Consider the following 20,980-nt stretch of genomic DNA (forward strand, 5'->3'; position numbering starts at 1 on the left):
ATCAGTGACTGATAATATACTGATAGTTAACAGCCAATAAATATAACCTAACACTAAACTATTTATTAAACATACTGTTAACCCAACACAGGTGTGCACCAAGGAAAGATTAAAAAAAGTAAAAGGAACTCGGCAAACACAAACCCCGCCTGTTTACCAAAAACATCACCTCTAGCATAACCAGTATTAGAGGCACTGCCTGCCCAGTGACAATCGTTAAACGGCCGCGGTATCCTGACCGTGCAAAGGCAGCATAATCACTTGTTCTCTAAATAAGGACTTGTATGAATGGCAACTGACCTCCCCGTGAAGAGGCGGGGATAACACAATAAGACGAGAAGACCCTATGGAGCTTTAATTAATCAACCCAAAAAGCACAAAATAATACCACCAAGGGATAACAAAGCTTTATATGAGTTGACAATTTCGGTTGGGGTGACCTCGGAGTATAAAAAGCCCTCCGAGTGATTAAAACCTAGGCCTACTAGCCAAAGTATAAATCACTTATTGATCCAAAATTTTGATCAACGGAACAAGTTACCCTAGGGATAACAGCGCAATCCTATTCTAGAGTCCATATCGACAATAGGGTTTACGACCTCGATGTTGGATCAGGACATCCTAATGGTGCAGCAGCTGTTAAGGGTTCGTTTGTTCAACGATTAAAGTCCTACGTGATCTGAGTTCAGACCGGAGTAATCCAGGTCGGTTTCTATCTATTACGCATTTCTCCCAGTACGAAAGGACAAGAGAAGTAAGGCCAACTTTAAAAAAGCGCCTTCAAACAATTAGTGACCCAGTCTCAACCTAATAAACTAGCGCAAACATACTCTGCCCAAGACCAGGGCTTTGTTGAAGTGGCAGAGTACGGCAATTGCATAAAACTTAAGCTTTTATACCCAGAGGTTCAAATCGTCTCTTCAACAAATGTTTATAATTAACATTTTAACACTCATCCTTCCCATTCTTTTAGCTGTAGCATTTCTAACATTAGTAGAACGCAAAATCCTAGGCTATATACAACTCCGACCCATTCTTTTAGCTGTAGCATTTCTAACATTAGTAGAACGCAAAATCCTAGGCTATATACAACTCCGAAAAGGACCCAACATCGTAGGTCCATATGGCTTATTACAACCCTTCGCCGATGCAATCAAACTATTCACCTAAGAACCCTTAGGACCAGCCACATCCTCCACCACCATATTCATCATCGCACCCGTATTCGCACTAACCCTGGCCCGCACAATATGAGCTCCCCTACCCATACCACACCCCCTCATCAACATAAACCTAGGAGTACTCTTCATATCAGCAATATCAAGCCTAGCGGTCTACTCTATTCTATGATCCGGATGAGCTTCTAATTCAAAATACGCCTTAATCGGAGCACTACGAGCAGTAGCACAAACAATCTCACATGAAGTAACATTAGCTATTATTCTTCTATCTGTACTTCTAATAAACGGCTCCTTCACTCTATCCACACTAAACGCTACACAAGAAAAACTATGACTGCTCTTCCCCTCATGACCATTAGCCATAATATGATTTATTTCCACCTCAGCAGAAACTAACCGAGCCCCTTTCGACCTCACAGAAGGAGAATCAGAACTCGTATCTGGCTTTAATGTAGAATAGGCAGCAGGCCCTTTCGCCCTGTGCTTCCCAGCAGAATAGGCTAACATTATCATAATAAACATATTCACAACTATCTTATTTCTAGGAGCATTCCATGACCCCTACACACCAGAACTATGCACAACAAACCTAATCATTAAATCGCTACTATTAACAATATCCTTCCTATGAATCCGAGCATCCTACCCCCGATTCCGATATGACCAATACACCTCCTCTGAAAAAACTTCCTCCCACTGACACTAGCTCTCTGCCTATGACACATCTCACTGCCCATTATAACAGCAGGCATCCCACCCCAAACATAAACTAAGAAATATGTCTTACAAAAGAATTACTTTGATAGAGTAAATAATAGAGGTTTGAGTCCTCTTATTTCTAGAATAATAGGAATCGAACCTACCCTTAAGAATTCAAAATTCTCCGTGCTACCACGCTACACCATAATCTATAGTAAGGTCAGCTAAATAAGCTACCGGGCCCGTACCCCGGAAATGTTGGTTCATATCCTTCCCATACTAATTAACCCATTCGTCTCCATCACCCTATTAACAACCCTCGTCCTAAGCACAATAATTGTAACCATTAGCTCCCATTGACTGTTCGCCTGAATTGGACTAGAAATAAACATGATAGCCATCATTCCTATCATAATAAAAAAACCTAACCCGCGAGCCACAGAGGCCTCAGCCAGATACTTTCTAACACAGGCCACAGCGTCCTCATTACTCATACTAGCCATTATTATTAACCTAATACACGCCAGCCAATGAACGATCATAAAATTATTCGACCCAACAGCATCCGTTCTAATAACAATAGCTTTAGCCATTAAACTAGGATTATCCCCTTTTCACTTCTGAGTACCAGAAGTTACACAAGGTGTTCCCCTAAGCACAGGACTAATTCTACTTACGTGACAAAAACTCGCACCCATCTCAATCCTTTATCAAATCTCACCATCAATCAATCTACACCTAATAATCACTATATCCTTTCTATCGATTCTAATCGGAGGCTGAGGTGGACTAAACCAAACGCAACTCCGAAAAATCATAGCCTATTCATCAATTGCTCACATAGGATGAATAACCGCTATTTTATTATACAATCCAGCCCTCACCCTACTAAATCTATTAATTTACATTGTAATAACCTTCACCATATTTATACTACTCATCCAAAACTCCACTACCACCACACTACTACTATCCCAAACATGAAATACAATACCTGTTATAACAACCTTTACTATGCTCACCCTACTCTCCATAGGAGGACTTCCTCCACTCACAGGCTTTATACCCAAATGAATGATTATTCAAGAACTAACAAAAAATGATACCCTCATCCTACCCACCCTCATAGCCATCACAGCTCTACTCAACCTATATTTCTATATACGCCTTACCTACTCCACAGCATTAACCCTATTCCAACAACATAAAAATAAAATGACAATTCCACTCCACAAAACAAATAACCCTTTTACCAACAGCAATCGTACTATCCACAATACTTCTACCTCTTACACCAGCACTCTTTGTCCTACTATAGGGGTTTAGGTTAAATAAGACCAAGAGCCTTCAAAGCCCTAAGCAAGTATAATTCTACTTAACCCCTGGCCAATAAGGATTGCAAGACCATATCTCACATCAATTGAATGCAAATCAAACACTTTAATTAAGCTAAATCCTCACTAGATTGGAGGGATACATCTCCCACGAACTTTTAGTTAACAGCTAAATACCCTAATAAACTGGCTTCAATCTACTTCTCCCGCCGCGAGAAAAAAAAGGTGCGAGAAGTCCCGGCAGGATTGAAGCTGCTTCTTTGAATTTGCAATTCAAAATGATTACTCACCACAGGACTTGGCAAAAAGAGGGCTTTACCCCTGTCTTTAGATTTACAGTCTAATGCCTACTCGGCCATTTTACCTATGTTCATAAACCGATGACTATTCTCTACCAATCACAAAGACATTGGTACCCTGTATTTACTATTTGGCGCCTGGGCAGGAATAGTGGGTACTGGTCTAAGCTTGCTGATTCGTGCTGAATTAGGCCAGCCTGGCACACTTATCGGAGACGACCAACTTTATAATGTTCTAGTAACAGCCCACGCCTTCGTAATAATTTTCTTTATGGTTATACCTATCATAATTGGGGGATTTGGAAACTGACTAGTTCCCTTGATAATTGGAGCCCCTGACATAGCATTCCCTCGTCTAAACAACATAAGCTTCTGACTACTTCCCCCCCTTCCTTTCTACTACTGACAGCATCTTCAATAACTGAAGCCGGCGCAGGCACAGGCTGAACTGTATATCCTCCTCTAGCCGGAAACCTAGCACACACAGGAGCCTCAGTAGACCTTACTATTTTCTCTCTACATTTAGCCAGTATATCTTCAATCCTGGGGGCTATTAACTTCATTACAACTATTATTAATATAAAACCGCCCGCTATAACCCAATACCAAACACCTCTCTTCGTGTGATCAGTCTTGGTCACAGCAGTTTTACTGTCGCTACCCGTCTTAGCAGCCGGAATTACCATACTATTAACTGATCGAAACCTAAACACAGCCTTTTTCGACCCGGCAGGAGGAGGCGACCCAATCCTGTATCAACACCTGTTCTGATTTTTTGGCCGTCCCGAAGTATATATTCTAGTTCTGCCCGGCTTCGGAGTAATTTCACATATCGTTACCTATTCATTCGGGGAAAAAAGAACCTTTCGGGTATATGGGAATAGTATGAGCTATAGTTTCTATTGGTTTCCTGGGTTTTACTGTATGAGCTCATCATATATTTACAGTTGGAACAGACGTAGATACACGAGCATACTTTACATCAGCCACTATAATTATTGCTATTCCTACAGGAGTAAAAGTCTTCAGCTGACTGGCAACACTTCACGGAAGAAATATTAAATGATCTCCCGCCCTAATATGAGCTTTAGGCTTTATTTTCTTATTCACAGTAGGAGGTCTAACTGGTATTATCCTGGCTAATTCATCCCTAGACATTATTCTCCACGACACCTATTATGTAGTTGCCCATTTTCACTATGTGCTTTCAACAGGAGCTGTCTTCGCCATCATAGGAGGTTTCGTCCACTGATTTCCACTATTTTCAGGCTATACACTTAACCCAACATGAACAAAAATCCAATTCATAATTATATTCGTAGGTGTAAATATGACATTCTTTCCACAGCACTTGCTAGGCCTATCTGGAATACCTCGGCGACACTCCGACTATCCAGATGCCTACACAACATGAAATACCATCTCGTCAATAGGCTCCTTTACCTCACTGACAGCAGTCATACTGATAACCTTCATTATCTGAGAAGCATTCGCATCTAAACGGGAAGTATTGGCAGTAGACCTCACCTCCACAAACCTTGAATGACTAAACGGATGTCCTCCACCATATCACACATTTGAGGAACCAGTATATGTTAACCTAAAATATTCAAGAAAGGAAGGAATCGAACCCCCTCTAATCGGTTTCAAGCCAACATCATAACCATTATGTCTTTCTTTATGAGTGAGATATTAGTAAAGTCTTACGTAACTTTGTCAAAGTTAAATCACAAGTGAAAATCCTGTATATCTCCATGGCATACCTTTTCCAACTAGGCTTACAAGACGCAGCATCACCTGTTATAGAAGAACTCCTACAGTTTCATGACCATGCATTACTGATTGTTTTCCTAATTAGCTCCCTAGTCCTCTATATTATTACCCTAATACTTACAACCAAATTAACACACACTAGTACAACAGACGCTCAAGAAGTAGAAACTATTTGAACTGTCCTCCCTGCCGTTATCTTAATTATAATCGCCTACCTTCTCTACGAATTCTCTACATAATAGACGAAATTAACAATCCCTCCCTTACCGTAAAAACAATAGGACATCAATGATATTGAAGCTATGAATATACTGACTACGAAGACCTAAATTTTGACTCCTACATGATTCCAACCTCGGACCTAAAACCAGGAGAACTATGATTGCTAGAAGTAGATAATCGAATGGTCCTACCCATACAAATAACAATCCGAATACTAGTTTCCTCAGAAGATGTATTACACTCATGAGCTGTTCCTTCCCTGGGTCTAAAAACAGATGCAATTCCTGGACGCCTAAACCAAACAACCCCAATATCAACACGACCTGGCCTGTTCTATGGACAATGTTCAGAAATCTGTGGCTCAAATCACAGCTTTATGCCAATCGTTCTCGAATTAGTACCCTTAGAGAACTTTGAAAAATGATCTGCATCCATATTATAACTTCATTAAGAAGCTGAACTAGCGTTAACCTTTTAAGTTAAAGATTGAGAGCTGTAAACTCCCCTTAATGATATGCCACAACTAGATACATCAACATGGCTCCTTACCATCTTCTCTATGACCTTTACCCTCTTCACATTACTTCAACTAAAAATCTCAAAGCATTTTTATTCTCCTTCCCCCAAACCAATGTGCACTAAATTACAAAAACAACAAACCCCTTGAAACCACACATGAACGAAAATCTATTTGCCCCTTTCATAATCCCGATTATACTAGGTATTCCTATTACTACTCTAATTATTATATTTCCCACCATACTATTCCCAACATCAAATCGATTAATCAACAATCGTATAATCGCTATCCAACAATGACTAACCAAACTCACATCAAAGCAACTGATAGTTACACATAACCACAAAGGACAAACCTGATCTCTAATACTTATCTCACTTTTCCTATTCATCGCTTCCACAAATCTTCTTGGAATACTACCCCACTCATTTACACCCACTACTCAACTCTCTATAAATTTAGGCATAGCTATTCCATTATGAGCTGGCACTGTCTTTATCGGTTTCTGTAACAAGACAAAAATATCCCTAGCCCACCTTCTACCACTAGGCACACCCACTTTCCTGATCCCTATATTAGTAATAATCGAAACTATCAGCCTATTTATTCAGCCTTTAGCTCTAGCAGTACGGCTAACAGCGAACATCACAGCAGGTCACCTATTACTACACCTAATCGGAAGTGCAACTCTTGCATTAATAGATATTAGTCTATTCACAGCCCTCATCACATTCACCATCCTCACCTTATTAATCATCCTCGAATTCGCCGTAGCCCTAATCCAAGCCTACGTATTCACCTTACTAGTGAGCCTATACTTGCAGGACAATACATAATGACCCACCAAACCCACTCATATCATATAGTAAACCCCAGTCCTTGACCACTTACAGGAGCTCTCTCAGCATTTCTTATAACATCAGGCCTAATCATATGATTCCACTTCAACTCAATAATCTTACTGACTTTAAGCTTTTTGACAAATACCCTAACAATATACCAATGATGACGAGATATCGTCCGAGAAAGCACTTTCCAAGGCCACCACACACCAACCGTTGAAAAAGGACTTCGATATGGTATAATCTTATTTATCTTATCAGAAGTCCTATTCTTTACAGGCTTCTTCTGAGCCTTTTACCATTCAAGTCTTGCCCCTACTCCTGAACTAGGAGGCTCCTGACCACCAACGGGTATCCACCCCCTAAATCCACTAGAAGTCCCACTCCTCAATACCTCCGTGCTATTAGCTTCCGGTGTATCTATCACTTGAGCCCATCACAGTCTCATGGAAGGCGACCGCAAACACATACTCCAAGCTCTTCTCATCACAATCACACTCGGCCTCTATTTCACCCTACTTCAAGCATCAGAATACTATGAAGCCCCATTTACGATCTCAGACGGAGTTTATGGATCTACCTTCTTCGTAGCCACAGGCTTCCACGGACTACACGTCATCATCGGATCCACTTTCCTCATCGTCTGCTTCATACGCCAATTAATGTTCCACTTTACATCAAACCACCACTTTGGCTTTGAAGCCGCTGCTTGATACTGACATTTCGTAGACGTTGTATGATTATTCCTCTATGTATTAATCTATTGATGAGGTTCGTAGTCCTTTTAGTATTAACAAGTACAACTGACTTCCAATCAGTTAGTTTCGGTACACCCCGAAAAAGAACAATAAACCTTCTATTAACGTTACTGACGAATACAACCCTAGCCTTACTGCTCATACTTATCGGTTTTTGACTCCCCCAACTAAACGTCTATGCAGAAAAAACCAGCCCTTACGAATGTGGCTTTGACCCAATAGGATCTGCTCGCCTACCTTTTTCCATAAAATTTTTCCTAGTAGCAATTACTTTCCTCCTTCTTCGACCTAGAAATTGCCCTCCTGCTCCCCTTACCTTGAGCAATCCAAACAAATAACTTAACAACAATACTCCTTATGGCCCTATTCCTAATCTCCCTACTAGCAGCTAGCCTAGCCTATGAATGAACCCAAAAAGGCCTAGAATGAGATAAATATGATACTTAGTTTAAAATAAAACAATGTTTTATGCACATAATTGGACAGAGCCATGTTACTTATCTATCACTCTAGTAGAGGATGTAATTTTCCCTTCTAAGCAAGGGAAATGGCAGTGCTAAATAGTTTTGTAACTTTTGAATGAGAAACGTTTAGGTAAAAAACTGTCAGATAATATTTTTCAGATGCATTTACATTGACTATGGGGAAAAGACTGAAAAAAGTCATTTTTTTTTTAATTTTAAAGACTTGAGAAATTCTGTTACATGAAGTGACAATGTAAAACCACATTTAGTTTTATACTAAATCTTTTTTTAAGGTCTTGGCATTTAATATAAAGCAAATCCACACATTTTCTAACTTTCCACAAGTTCTAAAAAGGGAAGGCAGAAACCTCAGTCTTGAAATTTTGGTTTTTAAAAATCATGACACTCTTTTACCATGAAATTGAGTAGCTAACTTTTGGTGACACCTTTTGTTTATTTGTATGTTTGTAATAATGGACCTTTTAAAACACAGGAATGTTTTGATTTGTACAGACTTTGAAAAATGTGTGTTAATAAAAATTCATATTGAATAAAAAAAGAAAAAAAAAGAAACATACGAGTGGCCAATAAGCACATGAAAAGATGCTCAGAATCACTAATCATTAGGGAAATGCAAACCCAAACTACAATAAGGTATCACCTCACACACATTAGGATGGCTATTATCAAAAAAAAAAAAAAAAAAAAAAAACCCAGAAAGCAAGTATGGACAAGGATGTGGAAAAACTGGAATCCTTGTGCACTGCTGGTAGGGATGTAAGATGGAAAGCAGTTGTGGAAACAGTATGGTAGTTCCTCAGAAAACTGAAAGAATTACCATATTCTCCCGCAATTCCACTTCTGGGTATATACCCTTAAAGAACTGAAAGCAGGGTCTCCAAGAGATGCTTGTTTACCCATGTTCATGGCAGCATGATTCACAATCGTTAAAATATGTAAAGCAATGTAAGTGTTCAAAGAGTGAATGGATACACAAAGTGTGGTCCATCCATACACTGGAATAAAAGGAAGGAACTTCTTTACTGCGCTACAACATGCATGAACCTTGAGGGCATTGTGTTCATTGGAATCAGCTAATCACGAGTGACAAATACTGTATGATTCTACTTATAGGAGGTATGGAGTCACATCTCATAAAGACAGTAGAATGGTGGTTGCAGGGGCTGGGGGGGAGGGAGTAGGAGTTACTGTTTCAGTTTTACAAGATGAAGAGTTATGGGCTTGGACTATGATGGTTGCACAACAATGTGAATGTATTTAATACCACTTAAAATGGTTAAGATGGTAAATTTTATGTGTATCTATGATTTTAAAAAATGATTTTTAGAAGGATGTGAAAAGACACAATAAAACTGTATATATCCATTACTTTCCTAAAACACTTTTCAATTTTTGTTTCTACTCCACTCATTTCTCCACATAATTTTGAAGAAACTCTCAGATATACCATTTAATCCATGAATATTTGGGAATATATGTTTTTTTAAAAACATAATCTAAAGTCCATTATCACACCTAAAAATAAACAACCTGCGTTTACCATATTCAAATAACCACGAGCAGCAGTCAGCTTCCCTAATGATCCCTACAGGGATATAACAAGATCCATACATTTCCTTTTGTTCAAATGTCCTTGACCTGATAAGGGTTTAGTACCCGGAATATAAAGAACTCTTTCAGCAAGGCAACCTAGTTTTCAAAAATGGGCAATAGACTTGAACAGACATTTGTCTAATGAAGATACACAGTCAGCAAATACACGAGTAGAAGTTCAACATCATTGGTCACTTAGGCTATCACGGCATACCCACTATGGGGATTATAATGCAAAAAAAAAAAACACAGGTTTTCCCAAAAGATGTGGAGAAATAGGAAACCTTGTACACTGCTGATGGGAATGTAAATGGTGCAGGTGCAGCCACTATGGAAAACAGTTTGGCAGTACCTCAAAAAGTCAAAGAATCACCACATGACCCAGCAACTCCACTCACAGGTATCCGCCTCACAGAGATGAATACTTAGGTGCACACGGAAACTTGTACACGGATGCTCAGAGCAGCAGGGGTTTTCTTCCACGACCAAAAGGTGGAAACAACCCCAATATCTATCAACGTACGAATGGATAGGCAAACTGTGGTGCACACAGACACAGTGGAATCACACGCTGCCATAAAAAGGAAAGAGGTGCTGACACAGGCTGCAACGTGCATGAGCCACAAAAACATTCTGAGTAAACACCAGACCCAAATGATCACATATTGTGTGACTGGGTTGTTTTTTTGGGGGGGTGGCCACACAGCATGGCATGTGGGAACTTGGTTCCCCAACCAGGGGTCCAACCTGCACCCCCTGCAGGGAGAGTCTTAACCACTGGACCCCCAGGGAAGTCCCTGTGTGACTGCTTTTATAAAAAATCACCAGAACGGGCAAATCCATACAGGCAGAGAGTAGACGAGCGCTTGCCGGGAAGGCTGCAGGGGAAATAGGGAGCCACTGCTTAAAGGGCACAGGGTGTCCTGGCGTGAGGAAGAGGCTTTCACATTAGAGATGGTGGTTGCACAACACAGTGAACGGACCAGATTGTATATTATTAAACGGTTAGCTGCAGGTTTGTGAATTTCATCTCGATTTTTTTACAAAGCCGTGCAGATCTTTGCAAAAGACCGTCTAGATTTGGGGATATTTCCATTGACTGTGTTCAGTAACCTAGGACCCTGTCTTCGGGGAAAAAACATTTTTATTTCTAGGAAATTTCTGTGTTACAGTTGCCCTCCTCTCTTTAGAGGTTTAAATGACACTGCAGGGACTTCCCTGGTGGTCCAGTGGTTAAGACTCCCAATGCAGGGGGCCCGAGTTCGATCCCTGGTCAGGGAACTAGATCCCGCATGTGACAACTAAGAGCCCACATGTCACAACTAAAGATCCCGTGTGCCGCAACTAAGACCCAGTGCACCCAAATAAATATTTAAAAAAAATAAATGCAGGGCTTCCCTGGTGGCGCAGTGGTTGAGAGTCCGCCTACCGATGCAGGGGACACGGGTTCGTGCCCCGGTCCGGGAAGATCCCACATGCCGCGGAGCGGCTGGGCCCGTGAGCCATGGCCGCTGAGCCTGCGCATCCGAAGCCTGTGCTCCGCAACGGGAGAGGCCACAACAGCGAGAGGTCCGCGTACCGCAAAACAAATAAATAAATAAATGCAACTGCACAGCCACTGTCGCATCAGAGGATTCATCTGATCATTTTGCATCAAAAAAAAAAAAAAAAAAAAGGCAGGCGAGACTAATCCTATTCCAAGTACAGACATTCTCTGGACAAAATCTGTAATAAAGTTCTACACAGTAGGGTCTTGAAGCTGGACTTCATCTGCTTGTGGACAAAAGAACAGGCTGCCTGACAGCCCAACGGTTGACCTGGCACATACTGCCGGCGCTCACAGAATGGTCGGCGGGTTCTGTTAAACAATCCGTGGGGCATAAAACCACACTACCGCTCTGATGGGGATGGAGAACACCCATAAGGCCACTGCACAGTCATGTCTAAAACCACAAAAAGTATTGCCCAAACCAAAAATAAGACCAGCTCTCAAACCTATTGTATCAATATTTGGAGGACCTTTCTCCACTTTCCCCAATTACAAGTTAGCTCCACGCCATTTTTCCAGCTCTGTAGGTAAGAATTCCTAAAATCCTTTCCATACGCTACCCCATGAGTACGTCCAATCCACAAATCCTGCTTCCTTGCTCCTTCCACAAACCTGGCGGACACGGGGCGAGATCCCCTGATCAGGTCTCTCACCCCGTCCTCCTGAGCGAACACACGGCTCCTCGTGGACTCACTGCAGTCAGTAAGCGGACGCTATTCCACCGTAACTGTGCTGCTGGGTGTGAGGAAGGAATAAAGGTTCTTCCACGTCTCACACTTACAAGGTGAGTGCTTTTATATATCGGGTAATGACGACGAGAGCCTTTCCCGCATTCCTTATATTCCCAAGACTTTATTCCATTATGAGTAGTCACGGGTCTTCTAAGGGCACAGCAATAAGTAAGAACCTTGCCATGTTCTTCCCCTTCATAGGTTTTCTGCTCACTTGTGACCACTGCCATGTCTGAAAAGATGAGTGACGGTAGAGTTCTGCCACATTCCTCACGTGGCATTTACCAGGGAGACGTGTTTCTGAAGAGGAGAGAAAAGGAAAGGCCGTCCCACGTTCCTGACGCGGATAGGTTTTGTCTACAGCGTGAGATCTCCCATCAGCGCTTAGATACGAGACCCGTCTGCCCAGCCTCACACTGAAGGCGGGGGTCTAGACTTGGGTATCCACTGCAGCCCCCCAGCACTCGGTACATTTGTAGGATTCGACTCCAGTAGGGTGTCCTTGCTTCACAGTAAGACTGTAGTCTCGCTTTGGTTTCTCCCCAATGATCATCTACAGCACTGTTGTCCCACATATGGACGAAGTACATTAAGAACTCATAATCGGGCTTCCCTGGTGGCGCAGGGTTTAAGCACCCGCCCGCCAGTGCAGGGGACACGGGTTCCAGCCCTGGTCTGGGAAGAACCCACATGCCGCGGAGCAACTGAGCCCACGTGCCACAACTACCGAGCCTGCGCTCTAGGGCCCACGTGCCACAACTACAGAGCCTGCGCTCTAGAGCCCGTGAGCCACAACTACTGAGCCCGCGAACCACAACTACTGAAGCCCGCGCACCTAGAGCCCACGCTCCGCCACAAAAGAAGCCACTGCAATGAGAAGCCCACGCACCGCAACGAAGATCCAACGCAGCCAAAAATAAATAAATATTTTTAAAAATTCATAATCATTAATGATGTAAGGACTGATAGTTTTTCACGATTATTATAACGACACATTTCCCAATATTTGTGACTATGTTTTTGATGCTGCAGTGTGTTTTAAGCATAGTAATCCTCGGATAAGGGTGCCCCAACCCAAAATTTGAAAACTATGCTCGCTTATCAGTTTAAGGAGCCTCAAGAGAGAAATAAAAAGTCAGCTTAGGGACTTCCTGGCGGTCCAGTGGTTAAGGCTCCACGCTCCCAATGCAGGGGGGGCCCGGGTTCGATCCCTGGTGGGGGAACTAGATAACCGCATGCTGCAAGGAAGATCTCGCACGTGGCAACGAAGATCCCGTGCGCCGCAACTAAGACCCAGGGCAGGCAAATAAATATTTTTTTAAAAAGTCAGCTTCAAACATCTTAAAAGATGTTGAAGCAGATCTTTGTTTTCACAGTAAAGCTGTTCATTAGTCTCAAGACTCCATGAGGCCTCTGACCACATCTGTGTGTCTGCTAACGTGTGCCCGCTTCTCAGCCCAAATCTCGGAACAAGGTCAACAGAGTAAGATAGGTTGTTCTCTAAAAGGACAAGTGAAGGAATGATGCCACCCCTACCTGCTGAGGCCGAGTTCCTGAAGGTTCGAAGCCTCACATCTCTGTGGAGTTCCTCTGAACAGGACTTAGCAAAGCCCACTCTGCCCAGGTGAAGTCCGCAGCCGCATCCTCAGAGAGCACTGAGTCCTGAAACAGAACACATGTGTTAGAGCAACAAACCCACGTCCTCCAGCACAAGCAGGAAGGCTGGTGCAGCTCACAGCCCAGGGGAACTGCACTCAATCATACTACGTTCACCCAAGGCTCTGTCGTCCTCCAGCTTCAAATCTAAGCCTTAGGGGTCAGACCTTTCCACTCTATCCAGAGTCCTCTTGTTCACTGATCTCATCACATCCCATAGATCTAACAGCACCTGTGACAGCTTTTTTTTTTTTTTTCTTTTTTTGCCAAGCCACGGCAGCATGCAAGGTCCTAGTTCCCCGACCACAGACTGAACCCACGCCCCCTCAAGTGGAAGCATGGAGTCTTAAGCACTGGACTGCCAGGGAATTCCCCAAGCACCTCTGACATCCTGAACTTATTTCCCCAGCAGTTACATTGTGATCATTCCTGGTTTATTTTGTCCCCATGTGCACTATGAAGAAATGACAGAAATGCGCTAGAAATGAACCATGTCTGCATCAAGATCACCCATTTCAAATGACAACAACTATTTTATCTCCCTTTTCTTTGCCCAACACAGCTATCGGCACATGAGACAAGCATCAGATCTACAGAGGTGGTTAACAATGAGAAAACACTGAAGGACTGGGGAGCTGGTATTCTTTTTAATGCACCTTCCAAACTGTCAGAAACCCAGACGGAAATTAGAACGGCCACCACCAGTCTTGACTGGCCATCTTTCTGGAAGAACACTAGGCCATTAAGAGAACACAGGCTTACCGTGCACCACAACAAAGAGTAGCCCCCGCTCCCCGCAACTAGAGAAAGCCTGCGCACAGCAACAAAGACTCAACGCAGCCAATAATAAATAAAATAAAAAATAATAAATTAAAAAATAAAAAAGAACACAGGCCTACTTTCCCAATCGGAATGTTATTTTGGAGAATTTTTAGTTTGGACTTAAGTGTGAAGTTTTGTGCAAATTAACTGTGAGGGAGAAGCGCAAAGCTCTTGACACTGAACCCAAGGCCCCAAAGAAGTAAACAGGATTCTCTGAATTCAGATCCATCAAATATTGACAGGAATATGAAAACACCAAACACCCGTCAAGGTAAAGTTCATAATGTCTGGCATCTGATCAAATATAAGGCATTCGAAAAAGTTGAAATGTAGGGACTTCCCTGGCGGTCCAGTGGTTAAGACTCCACGCTTCTACTGCAGGGGGCATGGTTTCCATCCCTGATCGGGGAACTAAGATCTCACGTGCCTCGAGGTGTGGCCAAAAAAGAAATAAAAATTTTTAAAAGGTTGAAATGCAAGACTGATGATGATGAGACACCCCAGCACGGACACCATGTTAAACTTAGAGAAGGAACTTTTATAATTGTCTTCTATATCAGTGATCCCCAACCTTTCTGGCACCAGGGACCGGTTTTGTGGAAGACAATTTTTCCACGGATGGGGGGAGGGGGGAGGGTTCAGGCGCTAATGTGAGCAATGGGGACCGGCAGACGACGCCTCGCTTGCTTGCCCACCACTCACCTCCTGCTGTGCGGCCTGGTTCCTAACAGGCCCAGGTGTTGGGGACCCCTGTTCTATATGACAAAAACCTTATATAGAGAAATGGAGATATTATTTTAAAAGACCCAAATCAAACATCAGGACACGGAAACTACGACATCTCCGATGAAAAATATACTGAATGGAGGGACTTGCCTGGTGGTGCAGTGGTTAAGAATCCGCCTACCAATGCAGGGGACCGGGTTCGAGCCCTGGTCCGGGAAGATCCCACATGCCACGGAGCAGCTAAGCCCGTGCGCCACAACTACTGAGCCTGCACTCTAGAGCCCGCGAGCCACAACTACTGAGCCCGCACGCCTACAGCCTGTGCTCTGCAACAAGAGAGGCCACCGCAATGAGAAGCCCGTGCACCGCAACGAGGAGTAGCCCCCGCTCGCCCGAAGTAGAGAAAGCCCGCATGCAACAACAAAGACCCAACACAGCCTAAAATAACGCAGCCTAAAATAACTAACTAAATTAACACACACACACACTGCATGGCATTAAAAGCAGATAAAATACTGCAGAAAAAAGAGAGGTGAACATAAAAGGATGGGTCTTTACTGCAAAGATGTGAACTCTGCAATAAAGTATCAAAAAACGTAGAGAGTATCTGTGAGCCGTGAAAGGACCCCTAACAACCAACTACACATGTAACTAGATTCCCAAATGAGAGAAGGAAGCTAGAAGAAAGTCTTCTAGCTATAATAATCAAAATTATTGCTGAGAATTTTTCAAAGTGAATGAAAAATATAAAGCCCGTATCTAAGAAGGCTGACAATCAGCAAGCACAGGAAACAAGGAAATCTCCACCACGGCTTGTCATAACTGTATTTCTCAAAGCCAGAGACGAGGGAATGCCCCAGCCGTACGGTGGTTAGCACTCCATGCTTTCACTGCCCAGGGCCTGGGTTCCAACCCTGGCCAGGGAACTAAGATCCCACAAGCCATGCAGTGAGGCAAAATAAAACAAAAACCAGAGATGAAGAGAATATCTTCAAAGCACCCAGAGAAAAACAACACACAATACACAGATGAACAAACATAAGGTTGACACGAGTTCTCACTGGAAATAATGCCAGTGCACATACATTGCTGTAACATACTTAAAATGCTCAGAGCAAAACTGTATGTCACAGAAAATGTCTATACTAAGAGGAAACACCTTTCTACACTACGGCAACTGAGTCAGACACACAAATGCTGAAAGAATCCATTCCCAGCAAACTGGCACTACCAGAAAAGGGAAAGGAAGTCTTTCAGGCAGAAGAGACAGGACGTCAGCTAGAATGGGAGATCTGTACAAAGCTTGGAAGGTTCCTGGATGTGTAGATATATGGACATAGATATAAGATGGAGGACTTCCCCGGTGGTGCACTAGTTAAGAATCTTCCTTCCAATGCAGGGGACACAGGTTTGATCCCTGGTCAGGGAACTAGGATCCTGGATGCCGCAGGGCAACTAAGCCCGTGCACCACAACTACTGAGCCTGAGCTCTAGAGCCCGCGACCCACAACTGCTGAAGCCTGTGCGCCTTGAGCCCATGCTCCGCAACAAGAAGCCACCACAGTGAGAAGCCTGCTCACCGCAACAAAGAGTAGCCCCCACTCGCCACAACTAAAGAAGGCCCACGCGCGGCAATGAAGACCCAACACAGCCAAAAAACAAACAAAAAAAAAGCTTAGATGGTTTTTCATTTTTTTGTCATTTTAGTCTGAGAAATACTTGATTATTTCAATAAAACGCCGATATACTGGAGGGCTAGTACATATGTAGAAGTAAAACACATGACGACAGTTGCAGGAAGACCAAGAGAGTGGAAATGATGTCTTTTCTGTAGCGTTAGGTTTTTTCACTTCCTTTCCCGTTGGCTTACTTCTTTTAAAGTAAGAACCGGTAATATCCTTTTTCCTCGTTTTCTCTACTGCTGTTCATTTGCTGTGAAGCCAGGGTAAGTGGCCCCTCATCTTGAAGAATGTCAACATGGGTGAGGGTCAGTCCTTTGACCCCTGGCTTCTGGCCCCATTCTCAAGGCCAACAGGTAGGAGCACCACATCTCTGCCATGAAGGTCAAGCTCAATTCGGGTGTCGACTCCCCAGGTGGCACTGCCACAGTGTGAAATCCTTGAGGGACCTGTAGATGCATAATCTACAATGCACCGATTTCTCCCCAACGTGAAGAAAATTTCTGATGTATTTGCAGTTAAGGATAAAAACAATTGGGACTTCCCTGGCGGTCCAGTGGTTAAGACTTCACGCTTCCACTGCAGGGGGCCCAGGTTTGATCCCTGATCGGGGGAGTAAGATCCCACAAGCTGCGCAGCACAGCCAAAAAAAAAAAAAGGATAAAAACAAGACTGCAATTGCACTGCTGAACACACACACGCACACACCCCTGAAACAACAGAGGCCCCAAGAGCAAATGGATGAGTTAATCAGATGACTCACAGGTTCAGATACCAGCTTGCGTGAAACAGACGGGGCAAAGACAGAAAACATTTTCAATATGATATCAGTAGTGTATTACTGGGAATACCCATTGATTAAAAGTTCGAAAGAAGCAAAATTACACCAAACACTCTTTGGTGATAAATAGGAGAGGGCAGGGGCTTCCCTGGTGGTGCAGTGGTTAAGAATCCCCCTGCCAATGCAGGGGCCATGGGTTCGCACCCTGGTCCTGGAAGATACCACATGCCGTGGAGCAGCTAAGCCTGTACACCACAACTACTGAGCCTGTGCTCTAGAGCCCGCAAGCCACAACTACTGAGCCTGCGTGCCACAACTACTGAAGCCCACATGCCTGAGTCCATGCTCCGCTACAAGAGAAGCCACCACAGTAAGAAGCCCGTGCACTGCAACGAAGAGCAACCCCCGCTCACCTCAACTAGAGAAAGCCTGCACACAGCAACTAAGACCCAACACAGCCGGAAAAAAAACAAAAAAAAAACGAAAAACGAAAAAAACACAAAACTTGAGTAGCTGTACTTCACATAGAGCAGATTTCAGAGGAAGGAAAATTCTCAGAGATAAAGAGAGGCATGACATGATGATAAAGGCATCGATTCTCCAAGAAGACATAACAACCCTTAGTGCGTGTGCACCTAACAACAGAGTCCACATGCTAGAGACAAAAACTGATATGACTGCATCGAGAAATGGATGAATCCACTATTTAAGTTAGAGACTTCAATATATCTCTATCAGAAATGACAGATCCTGGAGGCAAAAAGTGAGTAAGAAGATAAATGAACTCAACAGTACCATCCACAACTGGATATAATTCACAACTACGGACGACGTCATCCAAAGACAGCAGCACACAGATCCTCTCAAGTGCACACGGGACCATCACCAACAAACACCATATCTTGGGCCATGAAACAAACCTTAATGAATTTAAAAGAAGAAATCACACTGGATGCTCTTAGGCCACAGTGGAATTAAACTGGAAATAACATAAAGGTAGCTGGAAAGTCCTCCAAGTACTTGTAAACAACAAACTTCCAAATAACAAATGGATCAAAGAAGAAATCTCCAGAGAAATAAAAAATATTTTGAACTTAATGAAAACGAAAATAACACTTATCAGAATTTGAGGGATGCAGGGCTTCCCTGGTGGCTCAGTGGTTAAGAACCACCTGCCCAGTGGTTAAGAATCTGCCTGGCGGGCTTCCCTGGTGGCACAGTGGTTGAGAGTCCACCTGCCGACGCAGGGGACACGGGTTCGTGCCCCGGTCTGGGAAGATTCCATATGCCGCGGAGCGGCTGGGCCCGTGAGCCATGGCCGCTGAGCTTGCACGTTCGGAGCCTGTGCTCCGCAATGGGAGAGGCCACAACAGTGAGATGCCTGCATACCACAAAAAAAAATAATAAAAAAAATTTTTTTAAAAATCAATAATCTAAACCTCTACCTTAAGAAACTAGAAAAAGGGCAAATTAAATCTAAAGTAATCAGAAGAAAAAAATACTAAAATTTGGAGCAGAAATCAATAAAATTTAAAACAAGAAATTGGTAGAGAATATCAAGTAAACCAAAAGCTGGCTCTCTGAAAAGATCAATAAAATCATACACTAACTAGGAAAAAAATAGAGAAGACAGAAATTATTACTATCAGCAAAGAACTAGGTGATATCATTACATGTCTTATGGATGTTGAAAGGGTAATAATGGAATACTATTAATAACTATACCCACAAATTTAATAACCTCGATGGAATGGCCCTATTTCTTGAAAGACACAGCCTGCAAGAACTCACACAAGAAGAAACAGATAATCTGAATAGCCCTACATCTATGAAAGAAACTGAATGAACAATCAGTAACCTTCCAGGAACCTTGCTACACTGTTGGTGGCAATGTAAATTGGTGCAGCCACTATGGAAAATAGTACGGAGGGTCCTTAAAAAACTGAAAACAGAATTACCATATGATCCAGCAATCCCACTACTGGGCATATATCTGGACAAAACTGTAATTCAAAAAGATACATACATCCCAATGTTCACAGCAGCACTATTTACAATAGCCAAGACATGGAAGCAACCTAAATTTCTATCAACAGATGACTGGATAAAGAAGATGTGGTACACATACAATGGAATATTACTCAGCCATAAAAAAGAATGAAATAATGCCATTTGCAGCAACATGGATGGACCCAGAGATAGTCATACTAAGTGAAGTAAACCAGAGAAAGACAAATATCATATACCACTTATATGTAGAATCTAAAACAGTAAATAAATAAAAGAAAATAAAATATACAAATGAACTTATTTCCAAAATAGAAAGAGACTCACAGACATAGGAAACAAACTTATGGTTACCAAAGGAGAAAGGGGCATGGACAGAGGGATATATTAGGAAGTTGGGATTAACATATACACACTATTATATATAAAATAGATAACCAACAAGGACCTACTGTATAGCACAGGGAACTATACTCAATATTTTGTAACAACCTGTAAGAGTAAAGAATCTGAAAAAGATGTGTGCGTGTGTGTGTATAAAACTGAATCGCTGTGCTGTACACCTGAAACTAACACACTATTGTAAATCAACTATACTTCAGTAAAAAAGTAAAGTAAAAAATAATATAATTACTAACCTTCCAAAGCAGAAAACACCAGATCCAGATGGGTTCACTGGTGAATTCTACCTAACATTTAAGGACGAAATTAATTCTCTACAATTAGTTTCAGAGGACAGAAGCAGAGGGAATGTGTACTAACTCATTATATGAGGTAAGCATTTCCATAATAACAAAACCAGACAGGGACATGACAAGGAAACTACAGATCAGTCTCTCTCATAAACAGTGATGTAAAAGTCACAAACAAAGTATTAACAAACTGGGGACTTCCCTGGTAGTCCAGTGGGTAAGACTCCACGGGGGGCCCAGGTTTGATCCCTGGTCGAGGAACTAGATCCCACATGCCGCAACTAAGAGTTTGCCCGCCGCAACTAAGAAGACCGCATGCCTCATTGAAGATCCCACAAGCCACAGCTAAGACCCAGTGCAGTCAAAATAAATAAACATTTTTTTAAAATATTAACAAAATTGGGCTTCCCTGGTGGCGCAGTGGTTGAGAGTCTGCCTGCCAATGCAGGGGACACGGGTTCGTGCCCCAGTCCAGGAAGATGCCGCGGAGCAGCTGGGCCCGTGAGCTATGTCTGCTGAGCCTGTGCATCCGGAGCCTGTGCTATGCAACGGGAGAGGCCACAACAGTGAGAGGCCCGCGTACCGGGAAAAATAATAATAATAATAATATTAACAAACTGAAGCCAGTAAT

The 20,980-nt window shown here is 42.7% G+C and overlaps 1 long non-coding RNA gene across 1 annotated transcript in view; it reads right to left on the reverse strand.

Annotated features, from left to right (window-relative positions):
• The window catches only part of LOC307184195, a 58,378-nt gene that overhangs the window by 21,252 nt on the left and 16,146 nt on the right, over positions 1-20,980 (reverse strand). Inside the window, exon 3 of the long non-coding RNA XR_013827680.1 lies at positions 13,523-13,648. This is a non-coding gene — a long non-coding RNA (uncharacterized lncRNA). The remainder of the gene's footprint in view (positions 1-13,522; positions 13,649-20,980) is intronic.

This window comes from Stenella coeruleoalba (assembly GCF_951394435.1).
Source record: "Stenella coeruleoalba genome assembly, chromosome: 3".
In the NCBI taxonomy this organism is placed as follows: Eukaryota; Metazoa; Chordata; class Mammalia; order Artiodactyla; family Delphinidae; genus Stenella; species Stenella coeruleoalba.